The 21198-nt window shown below is 40.8% G+C and overlaps 1 long non-coding RNA gene across 1 annotated transcript; it reads left to right on the plus strand.

The window, feature by feature from the left end:
* LOC106510400 lies at window positions 935-19660 on the plus strand. The gene is made up of 5 exons (XR_001308846.2): window positions 935-1062; window positions 1464-1562; window positions 7619-7786; window positions 10803-10949; window positions 18860-19660. It is a non-coding gene; the product is annotated as an uncharacterized LOC106510400 (long non-coding RNA).

The raw sequence follows: 21198 nt of genomic DNA on the forward strand, positions 1-21198 counted from the left end.
AAAAAAAAAAAAATGCCATGCAAACTTTCTAAGCTTTCATTATTAGGTCTTTAGAAAGATAGGTGATACTCCTATTTGTGCAGTGTTTTGATAACCAAGTGGTTGAGAATTGGCCATATTTGCCTGAAATACACAAGTACTAAAAATGATTCTTCAAATATAGACTCTCATACATTGGGAAAATGCTTTTTTAATTTTTTTAAAAAAAATTTAATTGCAACATTGTTGATTTATAATGTGTTAGTTTCAGGAATACAGTAAAGATTCAGTTTTATATATGGATATAAAACAGAATATATATGTATATCTATTCTTTTTCAGTGGGTGTGTTTGTGTGTGTGTGTATATATATTCATTCTTTTTTTAGATTCTTTTCCATTATAGATTTACATGATAGTAAATGTGGTTCCCTGTTCTATATAGTAGATGTTGTTTATTTTACATATATTAGTGTGTATCTGTTAATCCTACACTCCTAATTTGCTCCTCAACAAATACTTTCTATTTTAACCAAAAGAATAAAATTTCCTCTCCTTGGATATAATTCTTTATTGTTTCAGAGCCCTCCCAATAAAGTGTCTGTTGTGATTCATTTTGTATTTGACAAAGCAGGAAACAAAAAAAGTGATAAAGATCCTGAACTCCCTGGCTCACCCTCCAAGCCCCAGACCTGCCCTTTGTATGCTTTCCGTGTCACCTTCTGTATGTGGTTCTATATATACTACTCTTCTAGTTCAGGTCCTACTGGATTTTTAAAATTATTGGTGTCTGAGTCCCTTGCTAGACTGATATCTAGAAAGCTGTTTCTGCTTCTTGCCCATCTTACTGGATTCAGCCCATATCAACGAATGGGTGCTCAATAATTATTTGTTGAATTAAGTAATTGATGTCACAATGTTGTGAACAAGCAAATGTTTACCTTTGCATTTTCACCCTACAGGTGCCACCAAAAGCAATCAGGCTGTGAAACTTTCCAGAGCGTTCCATCTACCTCACACACTGTGCAAATCGAGGGCTTCAGGATACATAGGTGAAAATCACTTCCTCATCAAAATATTTGCGGTAAGAGAAGCTAGTTTTTTCACATCCATGTTCTAACACATAGGTTGTCACCAAATTTTTCATGTGTTCTCCTAAGACGTCGTTTCACTTTACAGTTATCTGCTTTCACTGTTACCTGTTATCTAGCTGCCAATAACTGAGCCCCTGCTATATGCCAAGACACAGAGTCATGACTTTATAGGCTTTTATTAATGCCATGACTCAGCAGGGAAGCCTGAAGGCTGGGCAGCCCTTCTATATGTTGCTATATCTGCAGCTCTTTGCAAAGGCTGTGTATTCATAAAATATTCTGAAATTTCTTTATGGATGTTCTGATTCAGATGCAAAGACATGCTAAAAAGGAAAGGAATTCTGTTTCCTAATGCGTCACTCGGGTTTTCTTTGTGGTGCTTCTCTCACAGGGCACTTTGAAAAGATCACCGCCTCACATGTGGAGTTTACTTCTGTGGGTGAAGGTGCACAGAGTCAACGTTAAGCACATGACCTTGCTCCTTTTTAAGGTGAGTGATGACATATCAATTTCCAGAGGCAGTGCAAGTGATGAATAAAAACTCAGACTTTGAAGCATTTTCACAATTATTAAAATAAGAAAATAAAGAAACTTACTTCCTTACAGTTTCCTTTTTTAAAAAGGTGGGGTTTCCATATTTGCTTAGTTCTGACCTTTACAAGTGCAGTTTGGTCATACATGTTTTATATAAACTATCCCATTTAATCTTTCTAAGGATGCTATGTAATAAGTTTTACTATCATCCCCATTTTACACAAGAAAAAAAATTGAGGCTTAGAGGAGTTAACCAGTCTACTAAGGTTAGAGAGCTAAAAGGCCACGGAACCTGGATTCAGGCTTCTTTCTAGGGCTTATGTCCTTTTTTAAAAAATAAATTATAATTGAAGGATAGTTTCTCTACAATGCTATATGTTATAGGTGCACAATTTTTAAAGGTTATACTCCATTCATAGTTATTGTAAAATACTGGCTGTATGTCCTGGGTAGTACAGTTCATTTTACACCTAGTAGTTTGTACCTCTTAATCCCTACCCCTGTCTTGCCCCTAACCCTCTCTCTCCCCACGGGTAACCACTAGTTTACTCTCTATATCTGTGTCTGCTTCTTTTTTGTCATACCCACTAGTCTGAAGTGACATCACACAGTATTTGTCTTTCTCTGACTTTCCTTCCCTAACATAAAACATAGGGCTGTGTCCTTGACAAGAGTATATGCCGCCCTCGGTTCCCCTTGAGAAGCAGTGGCTGAAGTTTCAGTTTGTCTTGCATCTTTCGGCTGTCGCACATGGCACAGTCTCTTGCAGTGCCAGAGCTGCTTTGGCAATATTGGTCCCGTGCTCCTAGCAGGAAGTCCCTAGGAAGGCCTTCCAGCATGTAACCTGCCATCTCCTGTCCTTCAAGCCCTGTAAGAACAGCTCTCTGCTGCCCGAGCACCTCTAACATTTTGCAGTAGGACACACGGGTGCTCGTTTTGTTTTTATCGTGCATCCGCTACAGCGTGTCCCAGAGGAAGTGTTAGAGAACTGGGGTTAAGAGCGGATTTTGTGTCCCATCTGCGTGGGTGGGGAATGCAGGGCTTTGCAGGCACATTACTTTGGGGGACTTTAAAAAGGGTAATTGAATTGTTGAAATCAAATTTGGGGGCCCCTGTCACAAATCATTACCTTGTCTTCCCTCCATCTATCTCCTTGTTCTTCAAATTAATGGCACATACCACACACTGACCTCCATTAGCTTAATTTGGTCGAGACATTTTCCAGCCCATATCATCAAAATGAGAGAGGAAATTATGTCGAGACCAGGGGACCATCTGTGGAGAGCAAAATGTTAAAGCAGCAGGAATTTTTCTGCATTTTCTCATTTTTTGGTTTTTGAAACTACGCTGTACAACTCTAGATACTTATAATTACTAACTCAACACATTTCTCAGACTCCTGGCTTTTGCCTTTGGTAAATAAGATTGGCATTTCTATTGTCTAGAATGGCATTCAAAATATTCTTATCCTCAAATCTTAACACATGAGGTACATAAAAAATTAAGAAGGCTTTGACTTCTTAATCAAATGTTTCTCTTAACTGAGAGTACTGAACATAGCTCTCTAGGGCTTGTCTCTCTAGCATCTCACAAAAATTGTTGTGAAATACAGGCATCTCCAAGCACACCCGCTCCAGACAAAATTTTTAATGCACCGATGCATTAATCAGCTCTGTACTCCTTCCTTCTGTAAACTAAGGGGTCTTTCTAAATTCCCTGTTGGGTTAATTATCATCAACATAGCTTTGAGGTTAAGAAATACGATCTATAGGTGAACAGTTACTATATAATTCAGTTTAGCGTGTGCTTTTTGAGTGTGTTCTAGGAATTATTCAGGGCCAAAAGGTCACCTTTGGAGAGGACATTTCTCTCTCTTTTTTTTTTTTTTTTTTTTTTTTTTCTGCTTTTTTAAGGCTGCACCTGCAGCATATGGAGGTTCCCAGGCTAGGGGTCGAATCGGAGCTGTAGCTGCTGCTGGCCTGTGCAATGCAGGATCTGAACCACGTCTGCACCCTAGGTCAGGTCACAGCAATGCTGGATCCTTAACCCACTGGGCAAGGCCAGGGATCGAACCTGCATCCTCACGGATGCTAGTCAGATTCATTTCCACTGTGCCACAAAGGGAACTCCCGAGAGGAAAGTACTCTTGAATAGGGTACAGGTAGAATGATCATTTACCTACCAAAATTGCTATTGCAAGCATTCAAAAGTCCCTCCATAAATTCCAGATAGGCCTAGGGAGGAAGTCCGATGAAGCACATTGGAAAAGGGAGCAGAGACCTGATGGTGACCCTGGTTCTTCCTTCACCAGCAGTGTGACTGTGGCCATGTCCCTCAATTTTGACACATCTTAGCTTCCTCGTGTGTTAAACCAGGCCTTGGACAAGATCTAGGTTTTCTATCCATTTCCCATCAAGGACCTTTTAAATACCTTTCCCTCCAGTTCCTTATGTTTTGAAAGACAGTCTACAAAAGAACATTTATTAATGATTATTTTTTTTCGTTAATGATTTATTTTCTACCAGAAACATCCGTAGTATTGCCAGTTGGACCTGTTCATACCAGGTCATCAAACATGACACCCCAAGTTTATACTAATTCAATGATTGTAGCTGAAATCAATAAAATAATTTTTGTGTGTGTGCATAAACCAAACAGTCTCAAACTTTCTCAGTTCATGGCACCCTCTTAGGGCCTCAATTTTGTTAATGGTTCTTCTAGACCCCAAAAAAATTTTAAAAAAGGAAGAAAGTAGCGGTTCTGTTTATTAAATATTTAGATCCAGACAGCTTAGTAGGTATTTATGCCCTACTAACTTAGTAGCCATTTGGAAAAAAAATACACCTAAACTTTAAAAGGATTTTAAGGAGTTCCCTAGTGACTCAGCAGGTTAAGTATCAGTCATTATCACTTCTGTGGTGTGGGTCATGGCTGTGGCATGGGTTCAGTCCCTGGCCCAGGAACTTCACGTGCCAGAGGTGTGGCCAAAAAAAATTAATTAAAAAATAGGAAGATTTTATTTCATTCTTATAAAACCACAATTATAGGTGTATATGCCTCTTGGGCATCACTACCTTATCAAATCTTGCAATCAGATTTGTAAACAGGTTATTACCAGATAATGATAATTTTTTTTCCGGTTACACATTGATTTTTCACATGGCACTCATTTGCTTTTTACTGTACTACTTACAGAAAACTAACTTTCATGAATAGGACCTTATCGAAAGAAATGTAGCACAATTTCATGTTGAAATTGTGGACTAGCCAGAGCTAAATATTTCCCTTAGGGCTGACAGATTCTGAGTACTGCTGTTTCTCCAGATATAAAAAATGTCCTGCAGTATCCCTCTGCGTTCGCTGAGGGCCTGCCTGCCCCCTCACTCCTGTATTCCTTAACACATTGTTTGGGAATCACAAAACTATGCAATTTTATCGTGGCCAAATACTTCATTTTCAGCAGGCTTTCTTAAAACTAGGAAGAGAGCTAAGTGATGCCATTATGACTTGGAGAGACCACCCCAGGTCGGGAACCACTAAACCGGAGTCTAGAACTGCAGAGTCCTCTTTTTATTAAATTGTTTGGCTGACAACGTCACTGCTTGATTCATATGAGTTCCTATTACGGCTCAGTGGTGACAGACCCTACTAGTGTCCATGAGGATGTGAGTACCAGACGCCATCACGAAGGGCTGTTATTAGGACGGACCATTAGAACCGCCAGCATAGCCATGTATGCTGCTCGCTGGCATGAAGGCTCCACAGCAAGCATGGGCTCAGTTCCCCATGCTTCCTGGGCGTGGCTAAGGATGACATCCCCCGGGTGGAGGCTGTGCAAGCCCTAAAAGGGGTCGATCCTGGTTTCCTTGTCCTGGTGTCCACAAACTCCTCTCCTAGTTCACACTCCCTCTGGTCCTCTCATTTTCCCTTTGACCCAAGATATTCTTACCTACTGGATGTAGACAGAAGGGCTGGAAGTGGTCACAAGTTTCACCAGCTACACTGTTCACACACTGAGTTCTCTTGGAGTCTTGGTGTTTGAACTGAAAGACCCAAGACTGTTTTCTTCAGGGACATCCCTTTACCCTTATATGAATAGTGGTCATCGTAAGACAAAATGCATGTGTAAAAGCAAAATGTGGGAGGAGGCAGCCAAGGGTAGGGTCACACAGTGTCTAGTTTATACAAATAAATTCTGCTGTAAGATGCTGTAGAATTTGAATCTGTAGGCTTTGGTGAGTTCCTAGATGGAGAGGATGTTACAGAAATGGAGGCAGGTTTAACAACTAACGCAGATATGGTCAAGCTGAGATGGATATTTAAAAAAATTTTTTTAATTTATTAAAATTTTAACTTATTAAAAAAAATTTGGGGAGGGGGAGTTTCCGTCGTGGCGCAGTGGTTAACAAATCTGACTAGGAACCATGAGGTTGTGGGTTCGATCCCTGCCCTCACTCAGTGGGTTGACGATCTGGCGTTGCCGCGAGCTGTGGTGTAGGTCGCAGACGCGGCTCGGATCCCGAGTTGCTGTGGCTCTGGTGCAGGCTGGCAGCTACAGCTCCGATTAGACCCCTAGCCTGGAAACATCCATATGCCGTGGGAGCAGCCCAAGAAATGGCAAAAAGACCAAAAAAAAAAAAAATTTTTTTTTGAAGTATAGTTGATTTACAGGTTGAGCCAATTTCTGCTGTACAACAGAGTGACCCAATCATACACATATGTACATTCTTTTTCTCATATTATCTCCCATCGCATTCTATCCTAAGAGACTAGATAGAGTTCCCTGTGCTACACAGTAGGGTCTAATTGCTTGTCCATTCTAAATGCAGTAGTTTGCACATCTGCTCACCCCAAACTCCCAGTCCCTCCCACCCCTGGCATCTGCAAGTCTGTTTTCTTCTTCCCTTTTTTTTTTTTTTTTTTTTTTTTTTGGTCTTTTCTAGGACCGCATCTACGGAATACGGAGGTTCCCAGGCTAGGGGTCAAATTGATTGGAGCTACAGCTGCCGGCCTGCATCACAGCCACAGCAACGCTGGATCTGAGCCGCATCTGCGACCTACACCACAGCTCACGGCAATGCTGGATCATTAACCCACTGAGCGAGGCCAGGGAATCGAACCTGCCACCTCATGGTTCCTAGTCAGATTTGTTAACCACTGAGCCACGACGGGAACTCCTACAAGTCTGTTTTCTATGTCTGTGACTCTGTTTCTGCTTTGTGGGTAGGTTGATTTGTGCTGTATTTTAGATTCCACATGTAAGTGATATCTTTGGGGAAACAGGAAATCAGGTGTTGGGAAGGAATGGCTGCAGAAGTCTCTATTTGAGATTGAAAGTTGGGATTGTCTTTTTAGAAGAGATGACTTAGGAATCGTAGCAAAAATAAAATCACTAAGATGAGGAGAAAGCAAAACTCTAAGAAGGAAAGTAGGAGGAGACCCAGGATATTGATGCGTCACAGTGTCAGGCTGAGTGGTACTGGACAGAGGGGAGAAGGGTTATTCATGCTATAGCAAGGTCAAGTGGTTTAAGGACCGTGGAAAGGATCTGAGTCTCAAACAACCTGGTAATAAGCTTGGCTGCACAGTAATCAAATGTTTCAATATTCAATTATCCCATGATACAACCTTTTTAAAAATTGGCAGCAAAAGCTTGGGAATTGTTCCGTTGGTACTACATGATATTCAATCAGTACCGGCTGGATGGGGGCAGGGGAGGTTGGGTGGAGGGGAGGTAAGAGAATGCATTGCACTGAAGTCACTCAATAAACAGAAAGCATTCTGAGAAAGACTGTCTCAGATGAGTTGTGAATCGTTGTAAAAGATGTATTCTTTTGTTGTTACAGTAATAGAAACAGCAGCTCCGTGTAATTAAGATTTCAGTTAATTTAGATTAGACCCGGTTGTGAATTTCTTCATGGCATACTATCAAAAGGACTGGCAGTCTATGGTGCTTTCAGCTAGGATAGAGTCCCAGAGTCCCAAATTTGAATCCTGTTTTTCTTCCTGCAGATTAACAAAAGAGTGTGCAAAAGGAACTTAAGATTCTTTCCATCTAGTATTAGCTGCCTGGATCTTCAAAGTACCTCCAAGGGCACGTTCCGCCAAAAAGCAGATGGTGGAAAAGCCCTCGTGTTCTTCCTGCTCTGTTGTCCAGTGACTGAGCCGTGTGCCTGACAGGTAACAGAAATCATTTCAGTCCCGTAGCAATCGTCGCAAACAAAAATCCTTTGTGGTTCCCCTTAAGAAATGCGAGGAATCAGAGAAAGGTATTCTCCAACAAAAACAAACCAAACAGAAAAAAAAAAAAAAAATTGCTGTCTTTACACCTTGACCCTTCTCCCCAAGTGTTCTGATCAGTTGCCATCAGAGCAGCTGCCACAAGTACTGTTGATGACATCCGTCCTCTCCGTGCCCTCTTATACCGATGTTCTCTTATATTACGGAATTTGACACACCGCTAGATGAAATACAGAACCCTTCCATAGCCACAGGTTCTGCATCTTCACATGCAACCAGCTGCAGATAGAAAATATTTGTTTAAATTCTAAAAAGTTCCAGAAAGGGAAACTTGAATTTCCAGTGAACTATTTACGTAGCATTTACATTGCCTTAGGCATTATTAATAATCTAGAGACAATTTAACGTATATGAGAAGATGTACATGGGTTATATGCAAATACTATGCCATTTTATGTAAGCAGCTTTAGCATCTGCAGATTTTGGTATCCTCAGGGGTCCTGGAACCAGTCCCCTTCAGACACAGAGGGGTGACTGTACTTTATAAGACACTTTTCCCCCCAGGGAGGGCAGAATTTAGTGTTGTAAGAAAACAACAATTGTGCATTCGATGGTAGGGTTCCTCTAGAGGAAAAAAGTGATTTCAAATGAAAAACATTTTGTTTTCTATATTTTTAAATGAAGGACCACAGATCTCCAGGTTTGGCAAGTGATGCCTGAGTAAAAAGGGTCTGTGCCTTGATCACAGTACTTGTCATTGACAATTGAATGCTCCCAGTTTTTAGATTCAGTATGGACTTGCATTATCTTTCGCTAACATGAGGATTTTTTATTTAGATGGGATTTTACATGTCTTCTGTTTCTTTCTCCTGTTTCTATACGACACCAAAGAGACGATAACTCCCTTATCGCATTGCCATACCAGATACAAAAACAGAAAACGAGGAAAAGAGAGAATGAAATACGCTAGTGTTCTGTTACCCCAAGGAAATGTTTGTTCTTGTATCTTTTTTAAATTTAAGACCAGAGGGGGAGGGAAGAAAAAAAAAAACTTCACAGAGAAGTAAACCTGAGACACTGATTCAAGAGCCAGACAGTTCAATGAACAGGATAATCGGGGTAGTTTTTGACAGGTGCGGCTGCCTGCCTATAGCTGGCATATAATCATTACCATTTTAATAAGGCTCTAATAGGGGGGCTGATCATTCAATGGGGTGTGAGGATCCTAATTCAGCTCCCAATCCCACATGAATGTGCTAGAATTTGCAAGCTTTGTTTTCCTCTTTTGTACCTCTGAATGCCAATAATTACTGGCTATAGATTCAAAAATTCTTAGAACTGGAAGCTAAATTAGCTCTCCTAATACTGCACAAGAATGTCAATACTCATAAAAAAGGAAGCAAGTGGTTTTTTTGTATTCTTTTTTTTTTTTTTTATTACACTTGTAGGCATTGTGGAGACAGCAGTTGAAGTGGGCTGGCTTACAGCATGAATAATGACATTACTGTCCGTCTCACAACGAGCCCTCCCCCTCCCAGGAACAAAAAGTTATCCATGGGTCCCAGGGAAATAAGTCTTCTAAAATCATATATTGCTTTTTAGCTTCCGGCTTTTCCCGTAGTCAAAGAATCCATGCCTTCTCTCTAGCCTGGTTTAGAGACCAGATTTGTAAATATTCTGTAACTCCCAGTTCAACTGTAAGTGTCTCCCAGGAAATAAAAAAAAAAGAAAATCTTAAACCACCCCAAAGCCTATCTCCAAGAGATGCTTCATAGTCCAAGTACTTGGATTACAGGTAGAACTGTAATGATAAGTACTATCAGATTGGATTACAAGGTGCTCGGTGCTTTATTTGATCCTTCAACACCTCTGTGAGGTAGATACTATTTGGGTAGGCACATTTTCAGAGGATGACACTTAGAGTGATGAAATAATCTACCTGGCCATACCTCCAGGAAGTGGTAAAGAAAGGATTCAATTGCCCATATGCCACAATTTCAGTTTGTTTCTTATGGGTGACACTTGTCTGAAACTTCCAGGGCTTGTGCACCGAATTCAGTGGTGAAGGTCCCTCACCCCACATCTCACCCAGTGTGACAAGTGCCACAACCATTCATTTCCCCAGCAGTCAGCAGAAATGTTCCTTCGTGGAGGTGGGAACGTGGGTGAGGTCATACTCTGGCTGACGCCAGGAACTGACTTGCAGGAATTCTTGAATTCCCCTCCTTCATGCATCAGACCACTCTCTCTCCAAACAAGCTGGGGAAGGTGAAATCTTTGGTGGCCGATGAGTCATCTCCAAAGTGTCGTTTGTCTACACTGGTGACTTGCTACATCTCCTTTCTTTGGGAGTCATGCCAGATGCGCTGCCAGCTTCTAACACAGTGTGAGGGGGTGGCTGCGTACCAAAGGCCTTTTAGATAAGGCCGCACACATGCTCCCCTTAAAACAGGCTCTCTTCAGTGTCCGTCACTGACCTGTACCCGTTGTTAAAGTCCAGGAATGCTGACTACCATTGTCAGGTCTTCAGTTGTTAGTTATTTAGCTGATATACTTTATTCATACAAGTTTTAACTAAAAGAGACTTTCTTTTTAAATGATTTTTATTTTTTCCATCATAGCTGGTTTACCGTGTTCTAAGAGACTTTCACCTTTACAATTCGGAGAGCTGAAGCATCCTGACCATTGTCACATAGTGAACGAGTGAACTTGACACCAGAATCCAATTTTCATAATGCTTCAGATTATTTTCATTGTCATTCAAAGGCACTGGGGACCTTTAAAACACACACCCACACACACCTCCACAGATTTCACCCTAACCCGTGTGAATATCACTAGGAAAAGATATTATTAGGCCTAATTCTCCTATGAAAGATTGGTGTCTCACAACTGCATTCCGACGGACCCATATGTATAAGATAAGCCAATCGACATTATGTGTTTCTTTCCTTAGGTGTCCGAATCTGATTTTGTGTCACTCAGTGCAACCCTGCATTAGCTGTGGCTGTCAAAGAAATGACCTCAACATTTAGCACCCGAAGGCAGCAGTGAACATTTTCGGTCTCGGGGTCTGTAGGCCAGGAGCTCAGGAGCAGCTGAGGTGAGTGGTTTTGGCTCAGGGTCTCTCAGGAGATGGTGCTCGAGATGTCAGCCAAGATTGCAGTCACCTGAAGGCTTGCCAGGCGCTAGATTTGTTTGGAGGACTATTTATTTACCCAGCCATCAAGTCCATCCTTCATGGGCTCACCACGTGCATCTCTGCACTGAGCTGCTTGAATGTCCTTATACGTGACGACTGATCCCACAATGCAAGTGATCTAAGAGAGAACAAGGGGGAAGCCATCATATGACCTGGTCTCGTTGTCAGTCAGGCTCCGTCACTTCGGTAATGTCTTGTTGGTTGCATAGGTCAACCCTATTCAACGTAGGAGAGGACTACTCAGGGTAGGAATACAGGAGGAGCGAATCAGCAGGGGCCATCTGGGAGTGGCTGCCACAGACTCCACAGCAGAGCTCCGGACTCAGGTACTGCTCTGGGTGGAAAAAGGCGTCGTTCCCACTCAACTCATGGGGTAGATGTAAGTCTATGCTGAATCAGAGACCTCAGGAGCAAAATCACAGGCTGTCTCACCATTTTTCTGTTAATGTGTGTCTGTCTCATCCAGGGAATATAAAGACCTCTGTTTCTCATTTAGTCATTTATTAATCCTTTCATGTAACAAAAATTTACCGAGGATCTACTACCTGTCGGGCACTGTGATAAGTATTCGGTAACAGCAATAAAAAGCACATCTAGAATGTACCCTCCAGGATTCCACTGCCACCTTTCACAGAAGGGTACCAGTGAAGTACCGTTTCCTCTTGGAAAGTTCTCCTAACATTCTAGGTTTGTGGCTCTTTATTTTGTCCTTAGGGAAAACCTGACTTGTTCGAGGGTCTTACCCCAATTGCCATGCTCTCTAAGGATCAAAGAACGACCAGACCCAGGAAAATGTTAGGCAGATAAGATACATTTCCCAACCAGTGCAGGGAAGAACATTTTGGAAAAGGTCACCTGAACAAGCACAGATCTACAAAAGGTGCAGTATTTACAACTGTTACCGTAGAGATGATACCTGGTCTCCAGTTTTCAGGATCCAGCTCATAACAGTACCTTGGGTATTGAAGTGCATGTTTTACGCTATCGTAAAACTGGACGTGTTAATCATGTCCTTTGAGTAAAAATATTGCACTAATATAAGAAGTGACTGAAATAGGAGTTCCCTGGTGGCCTACCAGGTTGAGGATCTGGCTTTGTCCCTGCCACGGTGTGTGTTCAATCCCTAGCCCGGGACTTTCCCCATGCCTTGGACACAACCAAAAAAAGAAGAAGAAAGAAGTGATGAAAGTACCCATCCCTGACCTGACAGATAATCTTTCTCCCTCTAAATCGCCGAATCTCATTTCACTCCTAAGAAAAAATGGACATGGAAATACTAGTACCTATTTCATAGGATTATATGAGACGCGAATGAAATCATTTGCATATAGCACTTAGCACAGTGCCTGAACCTTGCTGGGTAAGTGCTCAGTTAATAGTAAAATACCCCAGTGTATTATTCTAAACCACTCCCAGATAACTAGCTTTACTTGGGTGGTATTCACTTATTATTATTCTTTTTGACAATTTCGGTAATTAATCAAGAACTCAAATTTCAAACTGTGAACTTTTCCCCAAAAACATTAAAATGCCCCATAGTTAATGGGCTTTAGATATCGTTTCTTCTACATATTTTTCAGTGGTGTTATATGGCTTAGGAACTGGTTATGTGACCCAGTGTAGCTGGTGTTTTTAACAAATTATAGTGTCATTTTGGACTAAAATAAGCATCCTTTTCATCAAAGACATACGTTTCCATCAGTAAAACGGAATAAACATGTTTACTAGTCTTCTGTCATTTAATCCATGACAACATCTTGGAAAGCAGAAATGAACATGCTGATGAAATTACTAGATGCAATAGTCAGTGAAATTAATCTGTGCCGTCCTACTTTTGATAATATCCTTGAGTTTTTCACCTGTCAGAGTTGTCGGTTGTCTGGTGATGGAGCCGAGGGCAGCAACATTTTCTGCCCATGTCCAAGCTTCTGATGGTTTTGTGAGTGTGACCTTTAGAACCAAATGGAGGCCTCCCGTGCTGCCAATTCTGCTGAACCTGACAAAAATGTGATTTCCTGGAGCAAAAGAAAAGGCTTAGAAAGAAGTCTGAGAAGGCTTCTTAGATATCAAATAGCTCTTACGAAACACCGTTTTGATGAAGCAGTGTAAGCGAATCAGAAACATATGTATTAAATTTCCCTCGAGTTATTTGGGGTTTCAAAATCAAGGGATTAAGCCAGTGGCAGGGCGCGCCCTTCAGTTGCGCAGTGCCCTCAGACACCCCCAAAACATGCTGTAGAGGAGAGATTTAGTGGATCCCTCAAAACTGCAGGATATTCTCCACGATCAGCAAGCTCCCAGAACTCACGAAATTGTCTCTTGTCGCCAGCTCTCCAGCCCCATTTCTAGATCAAAGCAGCAGGGTTGGGTACGCAGATACTGGGAGGCTTATCTGTACCGAAGGAATGATCCTTTCCTTGGGTTTGCCATGAATTAGAAATAATCCTCTTTCTTCCATCTTAAACCAGAAAAGAAATATCAGACACATTTTTTTTTTCTTTACTGAGCTCCATTTCTGAAGCTATTGCCCTCAGGAAAATGTGTTAAATGGAGAAGCATTACTAGCTCATCTTTCACTTAGATTGATTGCATAAAGTACCTCTTCAGACTCCCCAGCCCCAAGTCTCTATTTGGCTTGTTATTGGAGGATGTCAGCCGTGGTCTCCAAAGGATGTTAGGGGCATCCTCAAACCATGCTCTTAAACTGTATTCTAACAAACAAACAGATTCCTCGTGTCATAGTTTAAAAGGAGGGAAGGTGGGAGAAGGAATGAGGCGTCCAGAAATCTAACAACAAAAGGCCTGCTTGGAGGTATTGGTGTTCCGTGTGGTGAACAAATTCAGATTAAGTTTAAATCCAGCCAGGTTTGGAGACCATTCTCTTTGGAGCTTGGCGAAATTGGCAAATCAACTATTAAGAAATAGGACTGAAGTGTTTTATCTGTGTTGTCCTTTGTAATTAGGCTGCTGAATAACAGAAGTATTATCACACCAGGGTTAGTGCCAGAGGATTATCCAAAGTTTTACAAATGGGATGCTAAAGTGGCCCGAACAGGTGCACACACAAAGACTAAGGGAGGGGGAAAGTAAGAGAATGAAAGCTGAGGCCTACTACTTTCAGCCACATCATAAAATTAATGGTTTCTGTAAATGAATGGCACGGTTAGATTACCATTGAACTTGTAAAATTAGAGGAAGGAGTCAGATTCTTCATTACACTCCTTTTTCTCTCTCTTTTTTTAATTTGAACGGAGGAGGTCGACCTTAATTGTCGTTTTACCTCAAAAAAAAAAAATCTTTTCATTCGAATAATTTTGCAGCAGGCACAGTGACTCCTCAAAAGAATTGTGCTTTCTGAAATCTTTTTTTTTTTTTTTTTCCCCTCCTGGTCTGCTCATGTGACCTGTGTGCTGGAGAGAAAAGTGAGTTTGATTTCAAGGAGCTCATATTTGAGAAACTGGTGACTTTGAAAAGAAGAAGTAAAAGCAGAACAGCTACTACCTTCAAAACAAGAGTGAAAATGGAAAGCCAAATGGGCTTCATATAGGCAAATTAAGGGTTACTATTTTTTATTACAAGCCTTGCTTAGAATTAGAAGTGAATGTGTAGGAGCTCCTGAATTCTAGACATCCTCACTTAGACTTTATATTAACTTCCCCCAAATGTATCTATTTTCCAATATAATGGTAGTTCCATTCATTTAACATGGAGTTACCTTTTTATCTTTTTTTTTATTATTATTTACTTGCACAAAAGTTCTAAATTATTTAACTTTGGAAATTTGGATGTTCTGAGGCTTCTGTAGAAAAGACGATTCATTTCCATTTCAACCAACTCTTCAGTACTCTCTTACCCAGTTTTCCTGGAGAAATACAGCACACATTTAATATTTGTCAGTCCAGGTAAGCCTGCAGCCCTGACTCTGCTTGCCTAAGAACCTGACAGTACTACCAAATTTCCAGGCCTCCCCAGGGTACCACAAGTATGTCTTTATTTTAGCCAATATAATGTGTATAAAGTATGAAACTCAGCTCCTGACAACTGACAGCGTCTCAATACATACTTTGCTGTTGTCGTTATTGCTGTTGCCATATTGTCAACAAATCCTCAAATACATCTCACCAGATACAGCAGCTGCCAAGAGAAACAGCCTGGTGCTTCCTGTACAACCACAGAATCCAGTGTGTCAGCGTAACCCATGGCCGTGAAACTGTGTCATTGACACCTCCTTCCATAGGTGAAATATACCATCTGAATTTCATCATGCACTAATCAAATGACCTGTCAATCATGTGGAAATTATTGTTTATGTAGCTTTTGGAGAAAAAAATCAAAACTTTTACATACATCTACAACTGAATCTCAAGAGTTTGCTTACTAGTGAAAAATTGGAGACAATTTTTTCCAAGTAAAAACGACCAACTCCACTTGGCATTTACTAAATACTCACTAGATCAGGCCCTCTGCTCGGCACAAATGTCCAACATTACACTGAATTTTCCAACAAAACTTCAATGAAAGTCTTGTTTTTTTCTTTTCCATAGTTGAGGAGGCTGGAAGTTAGAAATGTTAGCTTTGTCAAAAGACAGAACAAGCAGCAAGGTCAGATGAACCAGGACCATTCTTGTAACGAAACAGCTAGTGCAGTTTGTGGTTGTATCACCTATTTCAGTAGATATTTATTAATCAAAATCAAAAGATTCTGCTCATATGTTCCAAAATCTGTAGAAAACCCAACATTGATATATAGAAGTTTTCCCCTCGGTTTTGTATATGAAACTACCAGCTGTAGTTTTACCCATCTCAAGAATGATAGACTTCAAAATCCATACCTGAGATGAAAAAAAATTTAAGTTAAGCAACTGACAGCAACAATTTGAGAATATAGCTAGAATTTTGACTGGATTTCCAGTAAAGAGATGAGCTAGTTTGCCCTTGAATCTCACATTTCTCATAAAAGGGAGTTCTAATTCGTATGGTTACTGATCAAAATAGAAATTTTACTTTGAAATATCACCCTGGGACAACACTGAGCGTGAACCCCAAGAAAGCATATGGACATTGGGGGATTATGATGTGTCAGTATAAGTCTGTCAGTTGTAAGAAACATACCCACTGGGAGGGATGTTGTAGCGGGGAAGGCTGGGCATGTGAGGGGAAAGGCACATGTGGGAAATCTTTTTTTCTTTTTATGATGGCACGTGTGGGATATGGAAGTTCCTGGACCAGGGGTGGAATTGGAGCTGCAGCTGAGGCCTACACCATAGCCACAGCAACACCAGATCCAAGCTGCATCTGTAACCTATGCCACAGCTTGCAGAAACATCAGATCCTTAACCCACTGATGGAACCTGCATCCTCACAGAGACAGTGTCAGGTCCTTAACCCACTGAGCCACAAAGGGAACTCCATGTGTGTAGGAAATTTCTGTACCTTCCTCTCAATTTTTCCGTGAACCTAAAATTGCTCTGAAAAGTGTTAAAAAAAAAAAAAAGGAGTTCCCATCATGGCGCAGTGCTTGACAAATCCAACTGGGAACCATGGGGTTGCGGGTTCGATCCCTGGCCTTGCTCAGGGGGTTAAGGATCTGGCATTGCCGTGGGCTGTGGTGTGGGTTGCGAATGCGGCTCGGATCCTGCGTTGCTGTGGCTCTGGTGTAGGCCGGTGGCTACAGCTCCGATTAGACCCCTAGCCTGGGAACCTCCATGTGCCATAGGAGTGGCCCTAGAAAAGGCAAAAAGACAAAAAAAAAAAAAAAAAAAAAGTTAAAAAAGACAACCCTAATGATGAAACTGGATGCTGGGACTTTGAAGTTGTTTTCACTTCTGTGTCTGCAATTGCTTGTTTGCTTCTCTGGGCTTCACTTCATGTCTCTATCCTCAGTTGGCATGCCCTTTGACCTTGCTGTAAAGCTGTTCCTGAAATGCCCAGTGAATAAGTGTGCCAATCCCATCACAGAAATCTGCTGAGTTCCCCATACTCCCAGCTCGCTGTGTGTCTGCTTCACTGTAGTGCCACTGAATTCACTCAGTTGTAGTATGTTACCAAAAAAGGTCACAATTTACCCCGATCTTTACCTCTTGAATAAAATATGGTGGTGTCGGCTTCATGGCAGTAGTTTTCTAATATTTGTTCTGACTTTAAGCACATGAGATATTTTAAATTGGAAGTAATAACTAATCCTTTAAAAGGATAGGAATGACTTTAAAGATCAGAGGTCAAAGTAGGTGGTCAATAACTATTTGCAGGATGAATGAAGAAATATGTGAATGAAATAAAATGATGTGAGAGAAGAAACTATTAAACAGATTGAAGGTATGTGAGGTTTATACAAGTTGGAGGACTAGGAGAGATAAGATGCTGGAGACAAGAATTCTAGGGTTGGTTAAACCGTGATTTCTGTAAGATAATCATTCATCCTCATTTCCCCAGAGCAGACCTTGTTTACCTGGTTTACATCTACCCTTCTGGTATAATTTTTTTGGGGGGAGGTCTGCACCCATGGCATGAGGAAGTTCCTGGGCCAGGAATTGAACCCTCACCAGAGCAGCAGCCTGAGCCACTACAGTGATAACACTGGACCCTTAACCCACTGTGCCATGAGAGAACTCCCTGGTATAATTGTTCATACCATTCCCTTTCACTCTCTGATGTGCCCTAATTTGAGTGATAAATTCAGTGGTTACTCAATGTATTACCATGTGACATCAGAAAAAATCATTTAAACTTTTCTGGCTTTTTTTTCTCCATGTAAAATAAAATAGTTAAACTAGATAAACTCTGTCTTACCTTCAATTTTGGTACTATCTGTCCCCATTTCTAGAGTATCCACATTCATTCTCCCCTAAATTCCTGCAAATCTGTTCCCACTTCCCACTGGGAACACTAAAAAAAAAAAAAAAAAAAAAAAAACAGTGACAACATTAAAAGAGTTTTCTGTAGACATTCCCTTGTGGTGCAGTGGGTTATGGATACAGTATCATTACTGCTGTGGTTTGGGTCACAATTGTGACATGAGTTTGATCCCTGATCCAGAAACTTCCACATGCCATAGGTGAAGCAAAAAAAAAAAAGAGTTTCTGTAGAAACAAAATTAGATTAGGGAGGGGAAGAAATATCTGTTTGTCTATTTGTGTTAACAATAAGATTGAGGAAGATTTATATTTGAACATAATGCAGAACATACCCAAGTTAGGAAACTATAAGCCAAAAATAAAAATCTTAAAATTATGCAGCAGTGTATGCTATAATTGAACAAAATAGCCTTATGAAACTAAAAAATTAAGAAAATTATTTTTTATTAATGTCAGATTCACTTATTAATGTGATTAAGAATCAGAATGGAACTGGAATTCTCAAAGACAACGTCAGGGAGTTCCCATTGTGGCTCAGTGGTTAATGAATCTGACTAGGAACCATGAGGTTGCAGGTTCGATCCTTGGCCTTGCTCAGTGGATTAAGGATCTGGCATTGCCATGAGCTATGGTATAGGTTGCAGACGTGGCTCGGATGCCGCATTGCTATGGCTCTGGCGTAGGCCAGTGGCTACAGCTCCGGTCAGACCCCTAGCCTGGGAACCTCCATGTGCCACAGAATCGGCCCAAGAAATTAAAAAAAAAAAGATATTAAAAAAAGCAACATCGGGAACTAAAAGGTGATGGAGTAATGCTTACAGAATTTAGGAGAGAAAATTTATTTTCAACCTAAAATTCTATACCCAGACAAACTATCATTTAGTTGTGCATGTAGAATAAAAAGGCTTTCAGAAATGTAGAGTTTTAGCAAATTGTCTCTCATGTATTCTTTCTTAGGAAACTATTGGAGGATATGTCATTAGAAAAAAATACAAATGGTAACCTAAGAAAATAGAAGCTGTGGAAATCCCAGAATAGAAGATCCAATATGAGGAGAGGAAAGAAAACTATGACAGTCATTCCAGGAGGTAGGACCAATAAAAAACAGTTCTGTATCAGGCCTAGAGAAAACATGTTCAGATTAGACTACCTCTGAAGACCCCAGGAGCAATCCATGAGAAGGTAAAACGTATACATTACCTAATGTTTGAATGTATTCAGAAGAAGTTTACAGAACTTGAGGAGATTTTGAAGTTAAATTAGTGGCTCATATATAAATATCATTTGCATAGACATAGTAATTACTCAGTATTTCTATAGCTCATGGAAAATGGGGTATGGGAAGTGTACGTGTGTGTGTGATGGGAAGAGAGATATTCACCGAGTGGGACGTTAATCAATAAATACACCAAACTGAAAAATCAAAATCTAAATATATGATACAGAGAGAGGTGCACCATAGCATAGTGGTTATCCAGGCAGACTCTCGAGTCAGACTTTCTGGGTTTCAATTCCACCACTGCCAAGTAATAACTGTCTAACCATGGGCAATTTGCTTTGCTTATTGCATCTAAGTTTTATCATCTGAAAACTGGGATCATAATTATCTACCTTGTAAGACTGATATGTGACTACACTTCTAACTTGCTGAGAACAATACTTGGCACAAAGCAAGCAGTACAGAAATGTTGGCTGTTGAGATAAAGATGTTAGAGATGTGGAGGTAAATATCAAAAGAGGAAGTTCCTGTTGTGGCTTAGCTACTAGTATCCATGAGGATGTGGGTTCGATCCCTGGCCTTGCTCAGTGGGTCGGGGATCCAGTGAGCAGTGGTGTAGATTTCAGGTCCCACCTTGCTGTGGCTGTGGTGTGGGCCAGCAGCTGTACCTCTGATTCAACCCCTAGCCAGGGAACTTCCATATGCCGCAGGTGTGGCCCTAAAAAGCAATATATATGTGTATATGTGTATATACATGTGTGTGTGTGTATGTATATATATATTCAACTAAAAAAGTAGAAATTGGTTGTGGGAGGAAGAGGTTGATGCAGTAGAAGGAAAAGTGTTGCTTTTCATATCTTCAAGAAATTTAATTGTTTTTTAGTTTATATTCATGGATAATTTTACCAAAAAAAAAAACCACTAAATTTAAAGTGATAGGAATGATATTCTTCCATTTAGCCAAGTTCTGGATAAAGCAGCTTTTGTTCAAATGGCTGCAAATATGATAATAAATAGGATAAGAAGGGTGCACACTTTTTCAGACCACTTGTATTAATTGTGATGCAAGCAATAGAGATGTATTGAGCTAGTTTAAATACAAAGTATTAATTGAAAAGATATTAGGGCGCTTATTGAAGTGATTGGAATGCTGGAGAACTAGGGTTTGAATTGTATCAGTGTGACAGGAAGCTACATAGCCATGACTGTGTTCTGAATCACGTCACATACTGTTAGGTGAGGATTCCATGCTGGTCAGCACTGGACTCTGAATACCTCCCCCAGCTTACACTTAATGCCGGAAGTCATTACTGGCCATGGTTACCACAACTGTCCCTGGAAACAGATGTTCCTGCCATCAGAGTCTTGCCAGAAAGATTTCTCCCCTCCCATGTTGCTTTGTATCATCAACCCCAGTTCAAATCATACTCCCATGCATATGATTAGAGTCAGGAAGAGTTGGGAGACAAATTATCAGGTACTTATGATTTCTGTGGTAGGAGAAGGTATGAAGGTTCTCCTTCCCTGCAGGGGCCATAAGGGAAGTTCCCAATTACAGATCTGGATGAAGAAGACTGTTAATCATCACTTACCTTCACAACCCCTGTCATAGGAGAAGTGCATTATTTACCCCCATTAACTCAGGTTTAACAATGTGACTAACTTTGGCTAGTTAAATATGAGTAACAGTGACATACATCTTCAGGATATGTCAATGACAGTAACTTCAGGACAGCACTAAGAGCCAGCGTATGGTTCTCCCAATTTACTTTTCCAAATATGGAAGCATGCTAAGATGATGTTTCTGCAGCCTACATCCCTGATTGTCTACAGCGAGCAAAGCCTCCTTACCAACCTGTGATCGACATATACATGGGCAAGAAATCAATGTCCTTATTTAAAGCCACCACAATATGGGGAGGAAGTGTTTGTTACTGCAGCTTAACGGATGGTGGTGATTCAGCTGCCTGGCAGTTAAAATCATGGCAAACGCTCACCATAGCCCTTGACTTTGTTGCCAAACATCTTGAAACTTGTTCAGCCATACAAACGTCCTCCTCATCAGTGAGTAACTGTA

This window comes from Sus scrofa, chromosome 5 (assembly GCF_000003025.6).
Source record: "Sus scrofa isolate TJ Tabasco breed Duroc chromosome 5, Sscrofa11.1, whole genome shotgun sequence".
Lineage (NCBI taxonomy): Eukaryota > Metazoa > Chordata > Mammalia > Artiodactyla > Suidae > Sus > Sus scrofa.